The sequence below is a fragment of the Ovis aries genome, chromosome 6 (assembly GCF_016772045.2).
Source record: "Ovis aries strain OAR_USU_Benz2616 breed Rambouillet chromosome 6, ARS-UI_Ramb_v3.0, whole genome shotgun sequence".
Taxonomy (NCBI): Eukaryota; Metazoa; Chordata; class Mammalia; order Artiodactyla; family Bovidae; genus Ovis; species Ovis aries.
The window spans coordinates 10574430-10596117 of NC_056059.1; positions in this window are offsets into that span (position 1 = coordinate 10574430).

The following is a 21688-nucleotide window of genomic DNA, read 5'->3' on the forward strand; positions in this document are numbered from 1 at the left end:
TTGTAGTAGAGCCTGAAGTCAGGCAAGTTGATTCCTCCAGTTCCATTCTTCTTTCTCAGGATTGCTTTGGCTATTCGAGGTTTTTTGTATTTCCATACAAATCTTGAAATGATTTGTTCTAGTTCTGTGAAAAATGTGGCTGGTAGCTTGATAGGGATTGCATTGAATTTGTAAATTGCTTTGGGTAGTATACTCATTTTCACTATATTGATTCTTCCAATCCATGAACATGGTATATTTCTCCATCTATTAGTGTCCTCTTTGATTTCTTTCATCAGTGTTTTATAGTTTTCTATATATAGGTCTTTAGTTTCTTTAGGAAGATATATTCCTAAGTATTTTATTCTTTTCGTTGCAATGGTGAATGGAATTGTTTCCTTAATTTCTTTTTCTACTTTCTCATTATTAGTGTATAGGAATGCAAGGGATTTCTGTGTGTTGATTTTATATCCTGCAACTTTACTATATTCATTGATGAGCTCTAGTAATTTTCTGGTGGAGTCTTTAGGGTTTTCCATGTAGAGGATCATGTCATCTGCAAACAGTGAGAGTTTTACTTCTTCTATTCCAATTTGGATTCCTTTTATTTCTTTTTCTGCTCTGATTGCTGTGGCCAAAACTTCCAGAACTATGTTGAATAGTAGCGGTGAAAGTGGACACCCTTGTCTTGTTCCTGACTTTAGGGGAAATGCTTTCAATTTTTCACCATTGAGGATAATGTTTGCTGTGGGTTTGTCATAGATAGCTATTATTATGTTGAGGTATGTTCCTTCTATTCCTGCTTTCTGGAGAGTTTTTATCATAAATGGATGTTGAATTTTGTCAAAGGCCTTCTCTGCATCTATTGAGATAATCATATGGTTTTTATTTTTCAATTTGTTAATGTGGTGAATTACATTGATTGATTTGCGGATATTGAAGAATCCTTGCATCCCTGGGATAAAGCCCACTTGGTCATGGTGTATGATCTTTTTAATGTGTTGTTGGATTCTGATTGCTAGAATTTTGTTGAGGATTTTTGCATCTATGTTCATCAGAGATATTGGCCTGTAGTTTTCTTTTTTTTTGTGACATCTTTGTCAGGTTTTGGTATTAGGGTGATGGTGGCCTCATAGAATGAGTATTAAAAGAGATTTAAAAAAGAAGAAAATTTACCAGAAAAAATTCATAAATTTGTTTTCATGGCATTTGGGTTTTGCTTGCATGATAATATGCTTTCATATATAATGAAATCATATTCATGGTGTATGATTTACACAATCCTGTATAAAAAAAATCATACTTACATCATTGAAAGATTAAAGAAATGTGCATCTCTCCTTTTTTCCCTATAGAAGTAAACAATTTATTCATCATTTTCAGTGATTAAATTGAGGTTGATTCTTGCACAATTAACATTTTCTAGTGTTCTATTAAATTTTCTATGACCTGGGTAATGTGTAAAGGGAATTTTCTCTACCATTGATCTCCTAACTTTATAATTGTTTAAAATTAGTTTACATTTATGGAGAAGGAAATGGCAACCCACTCCAGTGTTCTTGCCTGGAAAATCCCAGCAACGGGGGAGCCTGGGATTTGGGCTGCTGTCTCTGGGGTCGCACAGAATCGGACACGACTGAAACGACATAGCAGCAGCAGCAGCATGTAAATGTTAAGTTAATTATTTATACAATTATCTATTATTATACAGACATATGATATATATTGGGGCTTCCCAGGTGGTACTAGTGGCAAAGAACCCACCTGCCAATGCAGACGACACAAGAGATGCATATTTGATCCCTGGGTCGGGAGATCCCCTAGAGAAGGGCATGGCAATCTACTCCAGTATGCTTGCCTGAAGAATCCCATGGATAGAGGAGCCTGATGGGATATAGTCCATGGGGTCACAAAGAGTCAGACATGACTAACACAACTGAGCATGCATGATATACATATTACATGCAGATAAAAATTGAAAGAATAGCCAGATGAGACAAAATAAATGTGATGAAAGCTCTAATATATGCTTCACACTAGTGTTGAAACTCCTCTTGGATATACATGTTTTAGAGTCAATAGGCCTTGAATATTCATGCACTTAAGGAAATACTTAAATGCATTTAATTCACACTATTATCTTTTTTTGAGGGGGTTCATTTTCTGTAATAATGATGCCATCCTATGAAGAAATTAGAATTCAAAATAAAGACATCATTATTGTTCACCTTCAAATATCACCAATTCTCTATAAATCTTAAGTTACTCAGTCCCAAAACTAGTAGCAATATTCTAAGTAGTATTCTACTCAGAATGGTTAGAGTAGTCAGAGTAGTGGTCAGAGTGGATTACAAAATTAAAATAGATATCAGTTTTATTTTGAGAATCAAAATTCTTAGCTTCTTAACAGATACACATAGCTGAAATATATGTAACACAAGCTCTTCTTAACAGCTTAACAAGCTCTTTTTTTTTTCCTCCCACTCTGTTATTCATTAACAATCATAATTGGAAAAGACTGATGCTGGGAGTGATTGAGGGCAGGAGAAGAAGGGGACGACAGAGGATGAGATGGCTGGATGGCATCACGGACTCGATGGATGTGAGCCTGAGTGAACTCCGGGAGTTGGTGATGGACAGGGAAGCCTGGCCTGCTGCGATTCATGGGGTCGCAAAGAGTTAGACACGACTGAGCGACTGAACTGAACTGAATGGAAAAACAATCACATAATGGAAATAATGTTAATATTCTTTTATATTCACAATGAACTCTCTCTATATATATTTATATATATATTCACTTTTTGAAACTTGGGATAAATTTTTTAGTGGTTAAATGTGAATAATATCTCTAATTCTTTTTTTTTAAATCAGATATTTATTATTATACTGGTGGTTGGAATCTCCTTGTATTAGGGAGTTAGAATGAGGAGGGGTAATCTGAAAATATATATCCTCTGAAAAGCAATTCAGAATCCATTCTCCAGAGAAAGAGGGAGGGAAGTTGTAGACAGATGCAAAAGACCTTCCCCTGAGGACCACCAGTGCATATAGAGGTAACGGAAAAGCAGAGTGAACAGCGTTCCCAAGTGTTGGTTCTCCATCCACTCAATGTACCTTAAACAGTCTACATTACATGGATATTATTTATTTATGTATATGTTATATCAAGTACATATGCTATATTTTGAAATCAAAGTACTTTACTGACCAGAATTCTAGGCCATATGGATTGACATTTTTCTGATGAACACGTCTGTGTTTTTATGTTGTTTTGATTTTGTTTTTTGTTTTTATTTTTTAGTTAAGAATACAGGATGCCAATCTTCTGATATTACTTTAAAATATATCTAAATAGCATTTCTAACCTGTAACTCAAAATTATTAGTGTTGATAGTCATTAATTAGCAGAGCCTGAGGACAAGGGTAGAGCAAGGCAAATATTAGCCAACACATTGTATAGACGTGTAAACCAGGCCAAAGTGTAACTGTTGATCACTATCAATCCTCTTTCATAAAAAGCTATACGTTTCTGATTTCCAAACCTGTAAATTTAAAGGGTAATGAGGGAAAAATTAAGATCACAATTTCAAGCAAATTAACAGGTAAATACTCTGGTTTTTTTGTTTGTTTTTGCCATACATTGACATGAATCAGCCACGGGTGTACATGTGTTCCCCATCCTGAAGCCCCCCCCACCTCCCTCCCCATCCCATCCCTCAGGGTCATCCCAGTGCACCAGCCCTGAGCACCCTGTCTCATGCATCGAACCTGGGCTGGTGATCTGTTTCACATATGGTAATATACATGTTTCAATGCCATTCTCCCAAATCATCCCATGCTCGCCCTCTCCCACAGAGTCCAAAAGACTGCTCTATACATCTGTGTCTCTTTTTCTGTCTCACATATAGGGTAACAGGTAAATATTCTAAAATTGACCCACTTACTGCTGTCCTCAATGTGTGCTCAGGATTTAAATAATAATGAAAAATCAATTATTTAATAATTAACCTCTCCCCAGGCTTCTCTGATAGCTCAGTTGGTAAAGAATCCCCCTGCAATGCAGGAGACCCCGGTTCAATTCCTGGGTCAGGAAGATCTGCTGGAGAAGGGATAGGCTACCCACTCCAGTATTCTTGGGCTTCCCTAGTGGCTCAGTTGGCAAAGAATCCCCCTGCCGTGTGGGAGACCTGGGTTTGATCCCCTGGAGAAGGGAAAGGCTACCCACTCCAGTATTCTAGCCTAGAGAATTTCATGGACTATGTATATAGTCCATGGGGTCACAAAGAGTCGGTCGCGACTTTCACTTTCATTTTCATTTTCCCTTGGACAGCAAGGAGATCAAACCAGTCAATCTTAAGGGAGATCAAGCCTGAATATTCACTGGAAGGATTGATGATGAAGCTGAAGCTCCAGTATTTTGGTCATCTGATGTGGATACACCAGTCATTGGAAAAGTCCCTGATGCTGGTAAGGATTGAGGGCAGAAGGAGAAGAAGGCATCAAAGGATGAGAAGACTGGATGGCATCACTGATGCAATGAATATGAACTTGGCAAACTCCAACTCTGGGAGATGGTGAGGGACAGAGCCCTGGGTGCTGCAGTCCATGGGGTCGCAAAGAGTCTGACACGACTGGGCGGCTGAACAACAAATGAATGAAATACAAAATGTGTATTTAGCTGTTGCATATAGCATGCTAGTATGCAAGGATCATAGGAGTACTAAATGTCAGTACCTGAAAGATCCTTGGAATGAAATAATTGTGCAAACAAAGTAGCTGCATAGAAGTGGGCAAACGATGCAATGGCAGAAACTATTTCTTTTCATTGCTATCTTGAATTTAGTTAAGAAAATGTCTCTTGAAATATTTAAGAATGTGTGTATGAATCAAGTGTAAAAGCAAATAGAAAGGTGAATGACTGTAAGGTAAGTGGAAGTCACTGTTAGGTCTTTTATTTTCATTCCAATTTTATAAAGTATAAATTTGTGAAATTAATTACAAGCTAGAATTTTACATACATGGGAAGCATATTTTAAAATTCAGTTCTGCAATCTTCTTTCTATTGTTTCACTTGACAAAGCTTGTGGAAGGATAATTATAATTTATACTAATCAATCTATTAACAATTTCCTCACAATCCTTGTGACTCCCACCCACCAGTATCATAATAAATCTCTGCTCTATATGGAAATTATGAAAACAACACAATTTTTGGTGTATATATCACATTTATATTTTAAAACTAGAATTGTATATAGTATTATTTGATGCTCAAACTTCAAAGAAAAGTGAGACAGCTATTTTTTTTTCCATTCTGAATAGCGTAGCTGAGAATTTTTTGTGTTGAAGTGATGTATTCACATAAGTTTGTAGATTCTGAACTTGATTCTTGATTATTTGATTCTTAACTCCAATATTTGAATTCAAGTATAAATAGATTTTATGTAAACTTTTCCCATTTTCTCATAAAATGAAATGCAGAGCCCTTGTTCTCGTTCACCCACACGCAGCTCCAAATTGAAATCAATAAATACTTGCATACCGTTGGTTGGTTTAAAATGAAAATGTGAAAAATCTTTATTTCCTTATTTTCTTATATTAACAGAGAAGAACATATATTATCAAAATAAAAGCTTATTTGAATGCCAAACTCTCTTAATTAAAATGGTCTGCTTTAAACACCCCTCTATAAATCATGTACATTTAGCCATTATGCTTCTGATTTAAACAAACAAAAGAAAATATATTTTTTCTTAATCAAAATACAAGCAATCTGTATGGTATAATGTGGGTAATAATATGTAGAAGTCGTGATGTTGTTTTGTTAAGAAGATTATTTGTTTATGGCTTGTACTTTTCATTTGCCTCACTTTCTCACAAAAGTGGCATGACAAACACCTGAAAAAAAAAAGGGAGAACAGATTTCAGCATTTGTTGTTGCTGCTATGAGAATGCAAAGGAAAAGTGAATGAGAAGCTGGGGCTAAGAACTGCCTTCCCAGTCCTGAATGTGGCACTGGTTTCTTGTATGCAGTAATGATTATCTGGAAGCATTTTTGTTTCTCTCACTATGCTGACAGGAGCACTATGTAAAAATACACTTTCTTATAAACTACAGTATTCCTCAGTGTTAATATCCAAAATATTCAGCCATAGTTAACATGGAAATGTGTTACACAAGAAAGTGTGGAGGCTGCTGTGTTTTTATACAAGTGTAAATATTGTTTTCTCTTATACTGATTTATTAATAAGAATAATTATAGGAGTTGATGTGAATAGGCATATAAAGAGATTTATGAAGTTAAATTATGCCTTTTTCTTAATTTAAAGATCAGATTATATCTTCACAAACGTTATGATGATTATCAAATTATACATGGTTTAGAAAACAAAAAGTATTTCTAATGATTTAGAACCAGTCAAGTCCATAATAATTATGCTGTTAATCACACCTAAGTTGTCAAGAATATAGCTTGGTTTCCATGAATGCATATGTGCACATTCCAGCCCTGCTTTTTAGAAAAGGTCAGAGCACTCTTCTAAATGGACCTTTGAGGAACATACTCTATCCTTTTTGATACTTTCCTGTTTCATTCTTAGCATTCATATATCCTTGCATAATCATTTGTGTCTTGTGTTCTAGACATTACACCTTTTATTTTTCTTCATCTGAGTCCTCTGGTTAATCAGCAGAGGTGATTTATTTAATATTTAAAATGCAGTCTTAATAATTTAATATGATAGTTCAAATGTGTAAACCTAGTCCAGAATATATTGAAATTATTACTGTTTTTGATCTCTGTACTGCAATAGCAGACACTGTTCACTGACTGTTTAACACTCACTCACCATTTTAAGTGGCTAAGAACCTTGACTTCACTAGTAGAACCTCTCACATATAGCTCAATGCACAAGGGTAAATCCTGAGTCATCTAAAACAATTATAATGGTTCCATCCTGTGATGTGCTGATAAATATTTAATAGTCATCTTAATCTGTAGATTAAGGAGAGAATAAGTGGGAGAGAGAAAAAGAGAGAGATCCTGATTTGTAATGTGTAATATTTTACTGCAATATTGTAAACATGGAGTATACTAAGCTAGTATCATGATTTGTCTCTGAATAAGCAGTTACAGCTTGACATCCACTATCAGCTGTCATGAACTGGTTCAAGCCAACTGATCTCATCTCTCATGCTGGAAATGGTTACATGAGGGAACTTGGTTTTGATGTGATTAGACATATGTCCCAATACTGGCTAATGTGGTTCATCTTAATCATCCTGCAATCCCACACATCTTTCTAAACACATCCAGAATGAACTGTTCAATTTTTACCTATCCACATCACTAGAAAGATAGATAGATAGTCAGTCAGTTCAGTCACTCAGTCATGTCTGACTCTTTGCAACCCCATGGACTGCAGCATGCCAGGCTTCTGTGTCCCTCACCAACTCCTGGAGCTTGCTCAAACTCATGTGCATTGACTCGGTGATGCCATCCAACTATCTCATCCTCTGTCGTCCTGTTGTCCTCCTGCCTTCAATCCCTCCCAGCATCAGGGTCTTTTTCAATGATTCAGTTCTTCACATCAGGTGCACAAAGTATTGGAGTTTCAGCTTCAGCATCAGCATCAGTCTTTCCAATGAATATGCAGGACTGATTTCCTTTAGAGCTGAATGGCTTCAACTCCCTGCAGTCCAAGAGATTCTCAAGAGTCACTCTTGAAGAATTTTCTAGTTTGTTGTGATCCACACAGTCAAAAGTCAGTGAAGCAGATGTTTTTCTGGAATACTCTTGCTTTTTCTATGATCTAGTGGATGTTGGCAGTTTGATCTCTGATTCCTCTGACTTTTCTAAATCCAGCTTCATCATCTGGAAGTTCTTGATTAATGTACTGCTGAAGTCTAGCTAGAGAATTTTAAGCATTACTTTGCTAGCATGTGAGATGAGGTAGATAGATAGATGAGATAGATAAATAGCTGGAGATTATAAATTGGAATTGAAAACACGCATACTTATAATTGTTGAGCTTCTTTAATTGAGATCTTTTCATATTTACTGAGGTATTAATATTTTCCTATGAGCTTGATTTTTTTTATCAACAATACATCTTGTTATTGAAGATTCTTTCATAGTTGGCAATCTGATGTTTTAAAAATATTATGTTTAAAAATGTGCTTGACGTTGAACATTTTATTTTATTCCCCAAAAGTTTTCATTTGCCTTTGTCTTAAAAAAAAAAAAATCTGTGAATGTTTGTTTTCTATTTGCTGTTGGGTCCCTGTTTTTTAGATAAACTTATGCATGTTTGCTGTGTAAAAGATACAAGCCCTCCAACATATACAATAAATATTTTGCCCAATTTATCTAAAAAAGGCTGCAATAATTAAACATTACATTATGAAGTTAAAAGACGCTTACTCCTTGGAAGGAAAGTTATGACCAACCTAGATAGCATATTGTAAGCAGAGACATTACTTTGCCAACAGAGGTGCATCTAGTCAAGGCTATGTTTTTTCCAGTGGCCATGTATGAATGTGAGAGTTGGACTGTAAAGAAAGCTGAGGACCAAAGAATTGATGTGTTGATGTTCTTCACTGAGCGCCAAAGAACTGTGGTGTTGGAGAAGACTTTCAAGAGTCCCATGGACTGCAAGGAGATCTAGCCAACACATCCTAAAGGAGATCAGTCCTGGGTGTTCATTGGAAGGACTGATGCTGAAGCTGAAAATCCAATACTTTGGCCACCTGATGCGAAGAACTGACTCACTGGAAAAGACTCTGATGCTGGGAGGGATTGGGGGCAGGAGGAGAAGGGGACAACAGAGGATAAGATGGCTGGATGGCATCACTGACTTAATGGACATGAGTCTGAGTGAACTCCGGGAATTGGTGATGGACAAGGAGGCCTGGTGTGCTGCAATTCACAGGGTCACAAAGGGTCAGACACGACTGAGAGACTGAACTGAACTGAACATTTTTTTCTGCTGTTACTAGCTTTTCTACAATTGCTTCTTTAATCAAAATTCTTCACACTGAAATGAAAATAATCACACATATTTCTTAATATTTTATTAACAGTTATTCTTCCAGGGTTCAAATAAATATGCAAAAAAATTATTATCCCATGATTTCTACTCATCAATAGGGAATAGGGAGGCTCTGAGAGATGATGTGAGATGCAAGCTTGAAGGAGCATCCGGCATGTCCTCTGAGTCTGTGTTTGATTTTTTTCCATTTTGAGTTGTCCTTTGCATCTCATAGCTACCTTGTATCAGCTGTGTCAAATTGTTGATGACAAAATGTTCTTTTTTATTCACGTGTATAGCATCTAGGGGCATTTAGAATTGCATAGAGTATTTGCAATGCATTGGGAATACAAACAAAGCTAGCGGAAGTGATGAAATTCCAGTTGAGCTATTTCAAATACCAAAAGATGCTGCTGTGAAAATGCTGCACTCAATATGACAAATAATTTGGAAAAGCAGTGGCCAAAAAATTGGAAAAGGTCAGTTTTCATTCCAATCTCAAAGAAAGGCCATGCCAAAGAAGGGTCAAAATACAGCACAACTGCACTCATCTCATATACTGGTAAAGTAATGCTCAAAATTTTCCAAGCCAGGCTTCAGCAATACATGAACCGTGAACTTCCAGATGTTCAAGCTGGCTTTAGAAAAGGCAGAGGAACCAGAAATCAAATTGTCAACATCTGCTGGATCATGGAAAAAGAAAAAGAATTCCAGAAAAAAACATCTATTTCTGCTTTATTGACTATGCCAAAGCCTTTGAATGTGTGGATCACAATAAACTGTGGAAAATTCTGAGGAAAAGGAGTACATCAATGTTGTATATTGTCACCTTGCTTATTTAACTTATATGCAGAGTACATCATGAGAAACGCTGGGCTGCATGAAGCACAAGCTGGAAACAAGATTTCTGGGAGAAATATCAATAATCTCAGTTATGCAGATGACACCATCCTTATGGCAGAAAGTGAAGAACTAAAGAGCCTCTTGTTGAAAGTGAAAGAGGAGAGTGAAAAAGTTGGCTTAAAGCTCAACATTCAGAAAACTAAGATCATGGCATCCAGTCCCAACTCTTCATGGCAATAGATGGGGAAACAGTGGAAACAGTGGCTCACTTTATTTTGGGGGACTCCAAAATCACTTCAGATGGTGACTGCAGCTATGAAATTAAAAAATGCTTACTCCTTGGAAGGAAAGTTATGACCAACCTAGAGAGCATATATATTTTTTTAATTTTTATTTTTACTTTATTTTACTTTACAATATTGTATTGGTTTTGCCATACATTGACAAGATCCACCACGGGTGTACATGAGTTCTCAAACATGAATCCCCCTCCCACCTCCCACCCCACACCATCCCTCTGGATCATCCCCGTGCACCAGCCCCAAGCATCCTGTATCCTGCATCAAACATAGACTGGTGATTTGTTACTTGCATGATCAGTTCAGTTCAGTCACTCAGTTTTGTCCATTTCTTTGCGATCCCATGAATCACAGCACGCCAGGCCTCCCTGTTCATCACCATTTCCCAGTGTTCACACAGACTCACATCCATCGAGTCCATGATGCCATCAAGTCATCTCATCCTCTGTCGTCCCCTTCTCCTCTTGCCCCCAATCCCTCCCAGCATCAGAGTTTTTTTCCAATGAGTCAATTCTTCTCATGAGTGTGGCCAAAGTATTGGAATTTCAGCTTTAGCATCATTCCTTCCAAAGAAATCCCAGGGCTGATCTCCTTCAGAATGGACTGGTTGTATCTTCTTGCAGTCCAAGGGCCTCTCAAGAGTCTTCTCCAACACCACAGTTTAAAAGTATCAATTCTTCAGTGCTCAGCCTTCTTCACGGTCCAACTCTCACATCCATACGTGACCACAGGAAAAACAATAGCCTTGACTAGACGGACCTTAGTCGGCAAAGTAATGTCTCTGCTTTTGAATATGCTATCTAGGTTGGTCATAACTTTCCTTCCAAGGAGTAAACGTCTTTTAATTTCATGACTGCAGTCACCATCTGCAGTGATTTTGGAGCCCCAAAAAATAAAGTCTGACACTGTTTCCACTGTTTCCCCATCTATTTCCAATGAAGTGATGGGACCGGATGCCATGATCATTTTCTGAATGTTGAGCTTTAAGCCAACTTTTTCGCTCTCTTCTTTCACTTTCATCAAGAGGCTTTTTAGCTCCTCTTCACCTTCTACCACAAGGGTGGTGTCATCTGCATATCTGAGGTTATTGATATTTCTCCCAGCAATCTTAATTCCTGCTTGTGTTTCTTCCAGTCCAGCGTATCTCATGATGTACTTTGCATATAAGTTAAATAAGCAGGTGACAATATACAGCCTTGATGTACTCCTTTTCCTATTTGGAACCAGTCTGTTGTTCCCTGTCCAGTTCTAACTGTTGCTTCCTGACCTGCATACAGATTTCTCAAGAGGCATGTCAGGTGGTCTGGTATTCCCATCTCTTTCAGAATTTTCCACAGTTTCTTGTGATCCACACAAAGGCTTTGGCATAGTCAAGAAAGCAGAAATAGATATTTTTCTGGAACTCTCTTGCTTTTTCCATGATCCAGCGGATGTTGGCAATTTGATCTCTGGTTCCTCTGCCTTTTCTAAAACCAGCTTGAACATCAGGGAGTTCACGGTTCACGTATCGCTGACGTCTGGCTTGGAGAATTTTGAGCATTACTTTACTAGCATGTGAGATGAGTGCAATTGTGTGGTAGTTTGAGCATTCTTTCACATTGCCTTTCTTTGAAATTGGAATGAAAACTGACCTTTTCCAGTCCTGTGGCCACTGTTGAGTTTTCCAAACTTGCTGGCATATTGAGTGCAGCACTTTCACAGCATCATCTTTCAGGATTTGAAACAGCTCAACTGGAGTTCCATCACCTCCACTAGCTTTGTTCATAGTGATGCTTTCTAAGGCCCACCTGACTTCACTTTCCAAGATGTCTGGCTCTAGATTAGTGATCACATCATCATGATTATCTGGGTCGTGAAGATCCTTTTTGTACAGTTCTTCCGTGTATTCTTGCCACCTCTTCTTAATATCTTCTGCTTCTGTTAGGTCCAGACCATTTCTGTCCTTTATCGAGCCCATCTTTGCATGAAATATTCCCTTGGTATCTCTAAGATTCTTGAAGAGATCTCTAGTCTTTCCCATTCTGTTGTTTTCCTCTATTTCTTTGCACTGATCACTGAAGAAGGCTTTCTTATCTCTTCTTGCTATTCTTTGGAACTCTGCATTCAAATGCTTATATCTTTCCTTTTCTCTTTTGCTTTTGCCTCTCTTCTTTTCACAGCTATTTGTAAGGCCTCCCCAGACAGCCATTTTGCTTCTTTTGCATTTCTTTTCCATGGGGATGGTCTTGATCCCTGTCTCCTGTACAATGTCACGAACCTCTATCTATCAGAACTAGGCCCTTAAATCTATTTCTCACTTCCACTGTATAATCATAAGGGATTTGATTTAGGTCATACCTGAGTGGTCTAGCGGTTTTCCCTACTTTCTTCAATTTAAGTCTGAATTTGGCAATAAGGAGTTCATGATCTGAGCCACAGTCTGCTCCTGGTCTTGTGTTTGTCGACTGTATAGAGCTTCTCCATCTTTGGCTGCAAAGAATAGAATCAATCTGATTTGTACATTTGTATATTTCTTACATGATAGTATACATGTTTCAATGCCATTCTCCCAAATCATCCCACCCTCTCCCTCTCCCTCAGAGTCCAAAAGTCTGCTCTACACATTTGTGTCTCCTTTGCTGTCTCACATACAGGGTCATCATTACCATCTTTCTAAATTCCATATCTATGTGTTAGTATACTGTATTGGTGTTTTTCTTTCTGGCTTACTTCACTCTGTATAATCAGCTCCAGTTTCATCCATCTCATTAGAACTGATTCAAATGTATCCTTTTTAATGGCTGAGTAATATTCTATTGTGTATATGTACCACAGCTTTTTTATCCATTTATCTGCTGATGGACATCTAGGTTGTTTCCATGTCCTGGCTATTATAAACAGTGCTGCAATGAACATCGGGGTACCTGTGTCTCTTTCTATTCTGGTTTCCTCAGTGTGTATGCCCAGCAGTGGGATTTCTGGGTCATACGGCAGTTCTATTTGCAATTTTTAAGGAATCTCCACCCTGTTCTCCACAGTGGCTGTACTAGTTTGCATTCCCACCAACAGTGCAAGAGGGTTCCCTTTTCTCCACACCTTCTCCAGCTTTTATTGCTTGTAGACTTTTGGATCACAGCCATTCTGACTGGTGTGAAGTGGTACCTCATTGTGGTCTTGATTTGCATTTCTCTAATAATGAGTGATGTCGAGCATCTTTTCATGTGTTTGTTAGCCATCCGTATGTCTTCTTTGGAGAAATGTCTATTTCGTTCTTTGGCCCATTTTTTGATTGGGTCATTTTTTTCCCTGGACTTGAGCTGCATAAGTTGCTTGTATATTTTTGAGAATAGTTGTTTGTCGGTTGCTTCATTTGCTATTATTTTCTCCCATTCAGAAGGCTGTCTTTCCACCTTGCTTATATTTTCCTTTGTTGTGCAGAAGCTTTTAATTTTAATTAGATCCCATTTGTTTATTTTTGCTTTTATTTCCAGAATTGTGGGAGGTGAATCATACAGGATCTTGCTGTGATTTATGTCGGAGAGTGTTTTGCCTATGTTCTCCTCTAGGAGTTTTATAGTTTCTGGTCTTAACGTTTAGATCTTTAACCCATTTTGAGCTTATTTTTGTGTGCGGTGTTAGAAAATGATCTAGTTTCATTCTTTAACAAGTGGTTGACCAGTTTTCCCAGCACCACTTGTTAAAGAGATTGTCTTTACTCCATTGTATATTCTTGCCTCCTTTGTCAAAGATAAGGTTAGACAGCATATTTAAAGCAGAGACATTGCTTTGCCAACAAAGATCCATCTAGTCAAAGCTATGTTTTTTCCAATAATTGTGTATGGATGTGAGAGTTGGACTATAAAGAAAGCTGAGCATTGAAGAATTGGTGGATTTGAACTGTGGTGTTGGAGAAGACTCTTGAGAGTCCCTTGGTCTGCAAGGACATCAAACCAGCCCATCCTAAAGATCAGTCCTGTATATTCATTGGAAAGACTGATGTTGAAGCTGAAACTCCAATACTTTGGCCACCTGATACAAAGAGCTGATTCATTTGAAAAGACCCTGATGTTGGGAAAAATTGAGGGCAGGAGGAGAAGGGGACAACAGAGGATGAGATGGTTAGATGGCATCACTGACTCAGTGGACATGAGTTTGGGGAAACTCTGGGGGTTGGTGATGGACAATAAGGCCCTGTGTGCTGCAGTCTATGAGGTCACAAGAGTCAGACACGACTGAGCGACTGAACTGAACTGACCTGGAAATACATTCCCCCTTCTCTGAAGATTTTATGTAAATTTAATCTTGAATTGTAATTTTAGATGGACAGCCTCAATAATGATCGTTCTCTCCAATGGATGCTGACCTCAAACACACACACACACACACACACATATGCCATATGTGTGTGTGTGTGTGTGTGTGTGTGTGTGTGTGTGTGTGTGAAAGGCATTATCCTTGCTGTTTCTCTGACTTAGTCAGCACACACCATTTATTCTTTGGATTAGAATTTGGGAGAAAGCCTAAAACCCACTCTGTTAACCTCAGGCTGACTTTGTGCTTTTATATCAAATTAAACCACCACATCTACTGATTGCACAAAAGCATAATTGGCTAAGCCTGCTGCTTCTCCAACAACAATATCATGATTATATGTTCCAAGATAAAATTTCTACCTTCCTTGGCTTTCAGCTGTCTCCATTATTGATCAAATTGCAATATTAACACCTCAAATCCTTCTCTTAGTTTTTCTTTGTGACACATTCACTTAAAAGCCAAGAAAAGGAAAAGGGATCTTCTGTGAATATCTCCATACTTTTCTACACCTACTCTTGGTTTGAAGTAAAAATGTTCATGGTGAAGAACTGCCATAAAAATACAATTAAGTATATACATTTTTAAAATTTCATAGCTCTTTTGCTTTCATTTTGCACATTGTACCTTTTAAATGTACCAGCATCCATGAAGACTTGAGTCCTTCTTCTTATAGAATAAATGAGTGTGATTAAAATTATTATATTAAGGGGCTTATTATATAAACAAGCCCATGTGTTATTGTTTTCAAATCACCATATTCATAAAATGGCTATGGCAGACAGTTCAGTTCAGTTCAGTCTTTCAGTCGTGTCTGACTCTTTGCGACCCCATGAATCACAGCACGCCAGGCCTCGCTGTTCATCACCATCTCCCGGAGTTCACTCAGACTCACGTCCATTAAGTCCGTGATGCCATCGAGCCATCTCATTCTCGGTCGTCCCCTTCTCCTCCTGCCCCCAATCCCTCCCAGCATCAGAGTCTTTTCCGATGAGTCAATTCTTCTCATGAGGTGGCCAAAGTACTGGAGTTTCAGCTTTAGCATCAGTCCTTCCAAAGAAATCCCAGGGCTGATCTCCTTCAGAATGGACTGGTTGGATCTCCTTGAAGTCCAAGGGACTCTCAAGAGTCTTCTGCAACACCACAGTTCAAAAGCATCAATTCTTTGGCGCTCAGCCTTCTTCACAGTCCAACTCTCACATCCATACATGACCACAGGAAAAACCATAGCCTTGACTAGACGGACCTTAGTCGGCAAAGTAATGTCTCTGCTTTTGAATATACTGTGTAGGTTGGTCATAACTTTCATTCCAAGGAGTAAGCGTCTTTTAATTTCATGGCTGCAATCACCATCTGCAGTGATTTTGGAGCCCCAAAAAATAAAGTCTGACACTGTTTCCACTGTTTCCCCATCTATTAAGGTTCTCTTTAATTGACTTACTTCTGTAATTAAAATAGTCCTTTTGCCCATTGTGTATTGTGTTTCTATCTTTGATTTAAAGAAAATCTCCCCCAACAGTCAATTCTGAGCGGGTAGGTGTACCGTATTTTCCATTTACTCGGAGTCCTGTTGATACTCAGAATCAGTACCTTTGGCACAGTTAACACAGTTATACTTTTTGAGCATTTGCTCTTGTCAACCACACCCCTGGAAACTGGATCACAGGTGTACATAGAGATAGTACATGGAGCTCCCCTTCACACCACTTGGCACTTTATGCTTTTTTTTTTCTTTTGTTTTGTTTTAGTTTAGTTCACTTCAGTCTCTCAGTCATGTCCGACTCTTTGGGACCCCATGTACTGCAGCATGTCAGGCCTCCCTGTCCATTAACAACTCCTGGAGCTTGCTCAAACTCATGTGCTTCGACTCGGTGATGCCATCCAACCATCTCATCCTCTGTTGTCCCCTTTTCCTGCCTTCAATCTTTCCCAGCATCAGGGTCTTTTCCAATGAGTCAGTAATTCGCATCAGGTGACCAAAGCATTGGATCTTCAGCTTCAGTATCAGTCCTTCCAATGAATATTCAGGATTGATTTCCTTTAGGACTGACTGATTGAATCTCCTTGCAGTCCAAGGAATTCTCAAGAGTCTTCTCCAACTCCACAGTTAAAAAGTGTCAGTTCTTCAGCACTCAGCTTTCTTTGTGGTCCAACTTTCACTTCCATACATGACTACTGGAAAAACCATAGCTTTGACTAGACAAATCTTTGTTGGCAAAGTAAGATCTCTGCTTTTTAATATGCTGTCTAGATTGGTCATAGCTTTTTTCCAAGGAGGAAGTGTATTTTAATTTCATCAGTGCAGTCACCATCTGTAGTGATTTTGAAGCACAAGGAAAAAACTCTGTCACTGTTTCCATTGTTTCCCCATCTTGCCATGAAGTGATGGGACAGAATGCTATGATGTTAGTTTTTTGAATGTTGAGTTTTAAGCCAACTTTTTCACTCTCCTCTTTCACTTTCAACAAGAGGCTCTTTAGTTCTTCTACACTTTCTGCCATAAGGGTGGTGTCATCTGTGTATCTGAGGCTACTGATATTTCTTCCAGCAGTCTTGATTCCAGCTTATGCTTCATCCAGCCTGCCATTCCAACTGATGTGCTCTGCATATTTTTTTTTGCTTAAATTTATTTATTTATTGGAGGCTAATTACTTTACAATATTGTATTGGTTTTGTCATACACTGACATGAATCCGCCATGGGTGTACATGTGTTCCACATCCCGAACCCCCCTCCCACCTATCTCTTCATCCCATCCCTCAGGGTTATCCCAATGCATCAGCCCCAAGCACCCTGTCTCATGCATTGATCCTGAACTGGTGATCCCTTTCACATATGATAATATACATGTTTCAATGCCATTCTCCCAAATCATCCCACCCTCGCCCTCTCCCACAGAGTCCAAAAGATGTTCGATACATCTATGTCTCTTTTGCTGTCTCACATACAGGGTTGTCATTACCATCTTCCTAAATTCCATATATATGCGATAGTATACTGTATTGGTGTTTTTCTCTCTGGCTAACTTCACTGTGTATAATAGGCTCTTATTTTCATCTTGATTCATCTCTGGGCTTTCTAGTTTGCTCCATTGATCTATATTTCTGTCTTTGTGCCAGTACCATACTGTCTTGATGACTGTGGCTTTGTAGTAGAGCCTGAAGTCAGGCAGCTTGATTCCTCCAGTTTCATTCTTCTTTCTCAAGACTGCTTTGGCTAGTCAAGATTTTTTGTATTTCCATACAAACTGTGAAATTATTTGATCTAGTTCTGTGAAAAATACCGTTGGTAGCTTGATAGGGATTGCATTGAATCTATAGATTGCTTTGGGTAGTATACTCATTTCCATTATATTGATTCTTCCAATCCATGAACGTGGTATATTTCTCAATTTATTAGTGTCCTCTTTGATTTCTTTCACCAGTGTTTTATAGTTTTCTATATATAGGTCTTTTGGTTCTTTAGGTAGATATATTCTTAAGTATTTTATTCGTTTCATTGCAATAGTGAATGGAATTGTTTCCTTAATATCTCTTTCTGTTTTCTCATTGTTCGTGTATAGGAATGCAAGGGATTTCTGTGTTTTTATTTCATATCCTGCAACATTACTATACTCATTATTCAGTTCTAGTAATTTTCTGGTGGAGTCTTTAGGGTTTTTATGTAGAGGATCATGTCATCTGCAAACAATGAGAGTCTTATTACTTCTTTTCCAATATGGATTAATTTTATTTCTTTTTCTGCTCTGACTGCTCTGGCCAAAACTTCCAAAACTATGTTGAATAGTAGTGGTGAGAGTGGACACCCTTGTCTTGTTCCTGACTTTAGGGGAAATGCTTTCAATTTTTCACCATTAAGGATAATGTTTGCTGTGGGTTTGTAATATATAGCTTTTATTATGTTGAGGTATGTTCCTTCTATTCCTGTTTTCTGGAGGGTTATATCATAAATGGATGTTGAATTTTGTCAAAGGCTTTCTCTGCATCTATTGAGATAATTGTATGGTTTTTATTTTTCAATTTGTTAATGTGGTGTATTACATTGATTGCTTTGCAGAAGAATCTTTGCATCACTGGGATAAAGCCCAATTGGTCTTGATGCATGATTTTTTAAATATTTTGTTGGACACTGTTTGCTAGAATTTTGTTAACTTTTTTGCATCTATGTTTATCAGTGATATTGGCCTGCCAGTTCAGTTCAATTCAGTTCAGTGGATCAGTCGTGTCCGACTCTTTGCAACCCCATGAATCGCAGCACACCAGGCCTCCCTGTCCATCACCAACTCCCGGAAGTCACTCAGATTCACATCCATCGAGTCAGTGATGCCATCCAGCCATCTCATCCTCTGTCATCCCCTTCTCCTCCTACCTCCAATCCCTCCCAGCATCAAAGTCTTTCCAGTGAGTCAACTCTTCACATGAGGTGGCCAAAGTACTGGAGTTTCAGCTTTAGCATCATTCCTTCCAAAGAAATCCCAGGACTGATCTCCTTCAGAATGGACTGGTTGGATCTCCTTGCAGTCCAAGGGACTCTCAAGAGACTTCTCCAACACCACATTCCAGAAGCATCAATTATTCAGCGCTCAGCCTTCTTCACAGTCCAATTCTCACATCCATACATGACTGCTGGAAAAACCATAGCCTTGACTAGACAGATTTAGTCGGCAAAGTAATGCCTCTGCTTTTGAATATACTATCTAGGTTGGTAATAACTTTTCTTCCAAGGAGTAAGTGTCTTTTAATTTCATGTCTGCAATCACCATCTGCAGTGATTTTGGAGCCCCCCAAAATAAAAGCTGACACTGTTTCCACTGTTTCCCCATCTATTTCCCATGAAGTGATGGGACCGGATGCCATGATCTTCATTTTCTGAATGTTGAGCTTTAAGTCAACTTTTTCATTCTTCTCTTTCACTTTCATCAAGAGGCTTTTTAGCTCCTCTTCAACTTTCTGCCATAAGGGTGGTGTCATCTGCATATCTGAGGTTATTGATATTTCTCCCAGCAATCTTGATTCCAGCTTGTGTTTCTTCCAGTCCAGCATTTCTCATGAAGTATTCTGCATAGAAGTTAAATAAGCAGGGTGACAATATACAGCCTTGATGTACTCCTTTTCCTATTTGGAACCAGTCTGTTGTTCCCTGTCCAGTTCTAACTGTTGCTTCCTGGCCTGCATACAGATTTCTCAAGAGGCAGGTCAGGTGGTCTGGTATTCCCATCTCTTTCAGAATTTTCTATGGTTTATTGTGATCCACAGAGTCAAAGGCTTTGGCATAGTCAATAAAGCAGAAATAGATGTTTTTCTGGAACTCTCTGGCTTTTTCCATGATCCAGCGGATGTTGGCAACTTGATCTCTGGTTCCTCTGCCTTTTCTAAAACCAGCTTGAACATCAGGAAGTTCTCGGTTCACATATTGCTGAAGCCTGGCTTGGAGAATTTTGAGCATTACTTTACTAGCATGTGAGATGAGTGCAATTGTGTGGTAGTTTGAGCATCCTTCAGCATTGCCTTTCTTTGGGATTGGAATGAAAACTGACCTTTCCCAGGCCTGTGGCCACTGCTGAGTTTTCCAAACTTGCTGGCATATTGAGTACAGCACTTTCACAGCATCATCTTTTAGTATTTGGAATAGCTCAATAGAAATTCCATCACCTTCACTAGCTTTGTTCATAGTGATGCTTTCTAAGGCCTACTTGACTTCATATTCCAGGATGTCTGGCTCTAGATGAGTGATCACATCATCATGATTATCCAGGTCATGAAGATCTTTTTTGTACAGTTCTTCCGTGTATTCTTGCCACCTCTTCTTAATATCTTCTGCTTCTGTTTGGTCCCTACCATTTCTGTCCTTTATCGAGCCCATCTTTGCATGAAATGTTCCCTTGGTATCTCTAATTTTCTTGAAGAGATCTCTAGTCTTTCCCATTCTGTTGTTTTCCTCAATTTTTTTGCATTGATCTCTGAAGAAGGCTTTCTTACCTCTTCCTGCTATTCTTTGGAATTCTGCATTCAGATGCTTATATCTTTTCTTTTCTCCTTTACTTTTAGTCTGTCTTCTTTTCACAGCTATTTTTAAGGCCTCCCCAGACAGCCATTTTGCTTTTTTGCATCTCTTTTCCATGGGGATGGTCTTGATCCCTGTCTCCTGTACAATGTCACGAACCTCATTCAGTAGTTCATTAGGTACTCTATCTATCAGATCTAGGCCCTTAAATCTATGTCTCACTTCCACTGTATAATCATAAGGGATTTGATTTAGGTCATACCTGAGTGGTCTAGCGGTTTTCCCTATTTTCTTCAATTTAAGCCTTAATTTGGTAATAAGGAGTTCATGATCTGAGCCACAGTCATCTCCTGGTCTTGCTTTTGTCAAATGTATAGAGCTTCTCCATCTTTGGCTGCAAAGAACAGAATCAATCTTATTTCCATGTTGACCACCTGGTGACGTCCATGTGTAGAGTCTTCTCTTGTGTTGTTGGAAGAGGGTGTTTGCTATGAGCAGTGCATTTTCTTGGCAAAACTCTATTAGTCTTTGCCCTGCTTCATTCTTCATTCCAAGGCCAAATTTGCCTGTTACTCCAGGTGTTTCTTGACCTCCTAGTTTTGCATTCCAGTCCCCTATAATTAAAAGGACATCTTTTTGGGGTGTTAGTTCTAAAAGGTCTTGTAGGTCTTCATAGAACCTGGCATCTTTGCTATTAGAGTGATGGTAGCCTCATAGAATGAGTTTGGCAGTTTACCTTCCTCTGCAATTTTCTGGAAGATTTTGAGTAGGATAGGTGTTAGCTCTTTTCTAAATTTTTGGTAGAATTCAGCTGTGAAGGCATCTGGTCCTGAGCTTTTGTTTGCTGGAAGATTTCTGATTACAGTTTCAATTTCTGTGCTTGTGATGGATCTGTTAAAATTTTCCATTTCTTCCTGGTTCAGTTTTGGAAAGTTGTACTTTTCTAAGAATTTGTCCATTTCTTCCAAGTTGTCCTTTTTATTGGTATATAGTTGCTAATAGTAGTCTCTTATGATCCTTTGTATTTCTGTGTTGTCTGTGATGATCTCTCTATTTTCATTTCTAATTTTTGATTTGATTTTTCTACCTTTGTTTCTTGATGAGTCTGGCTAATGGTTTGTCAATTTTACTTAACTTCTTAAAGAACCAGCTTTTGGTTTGTTGGGTTTTGCTATGGTCTCTTTTGTTTCTTTTGCATTTATTTCTGCCCTAATTTTTAAGATTTTTTTCCTTCTACTAACC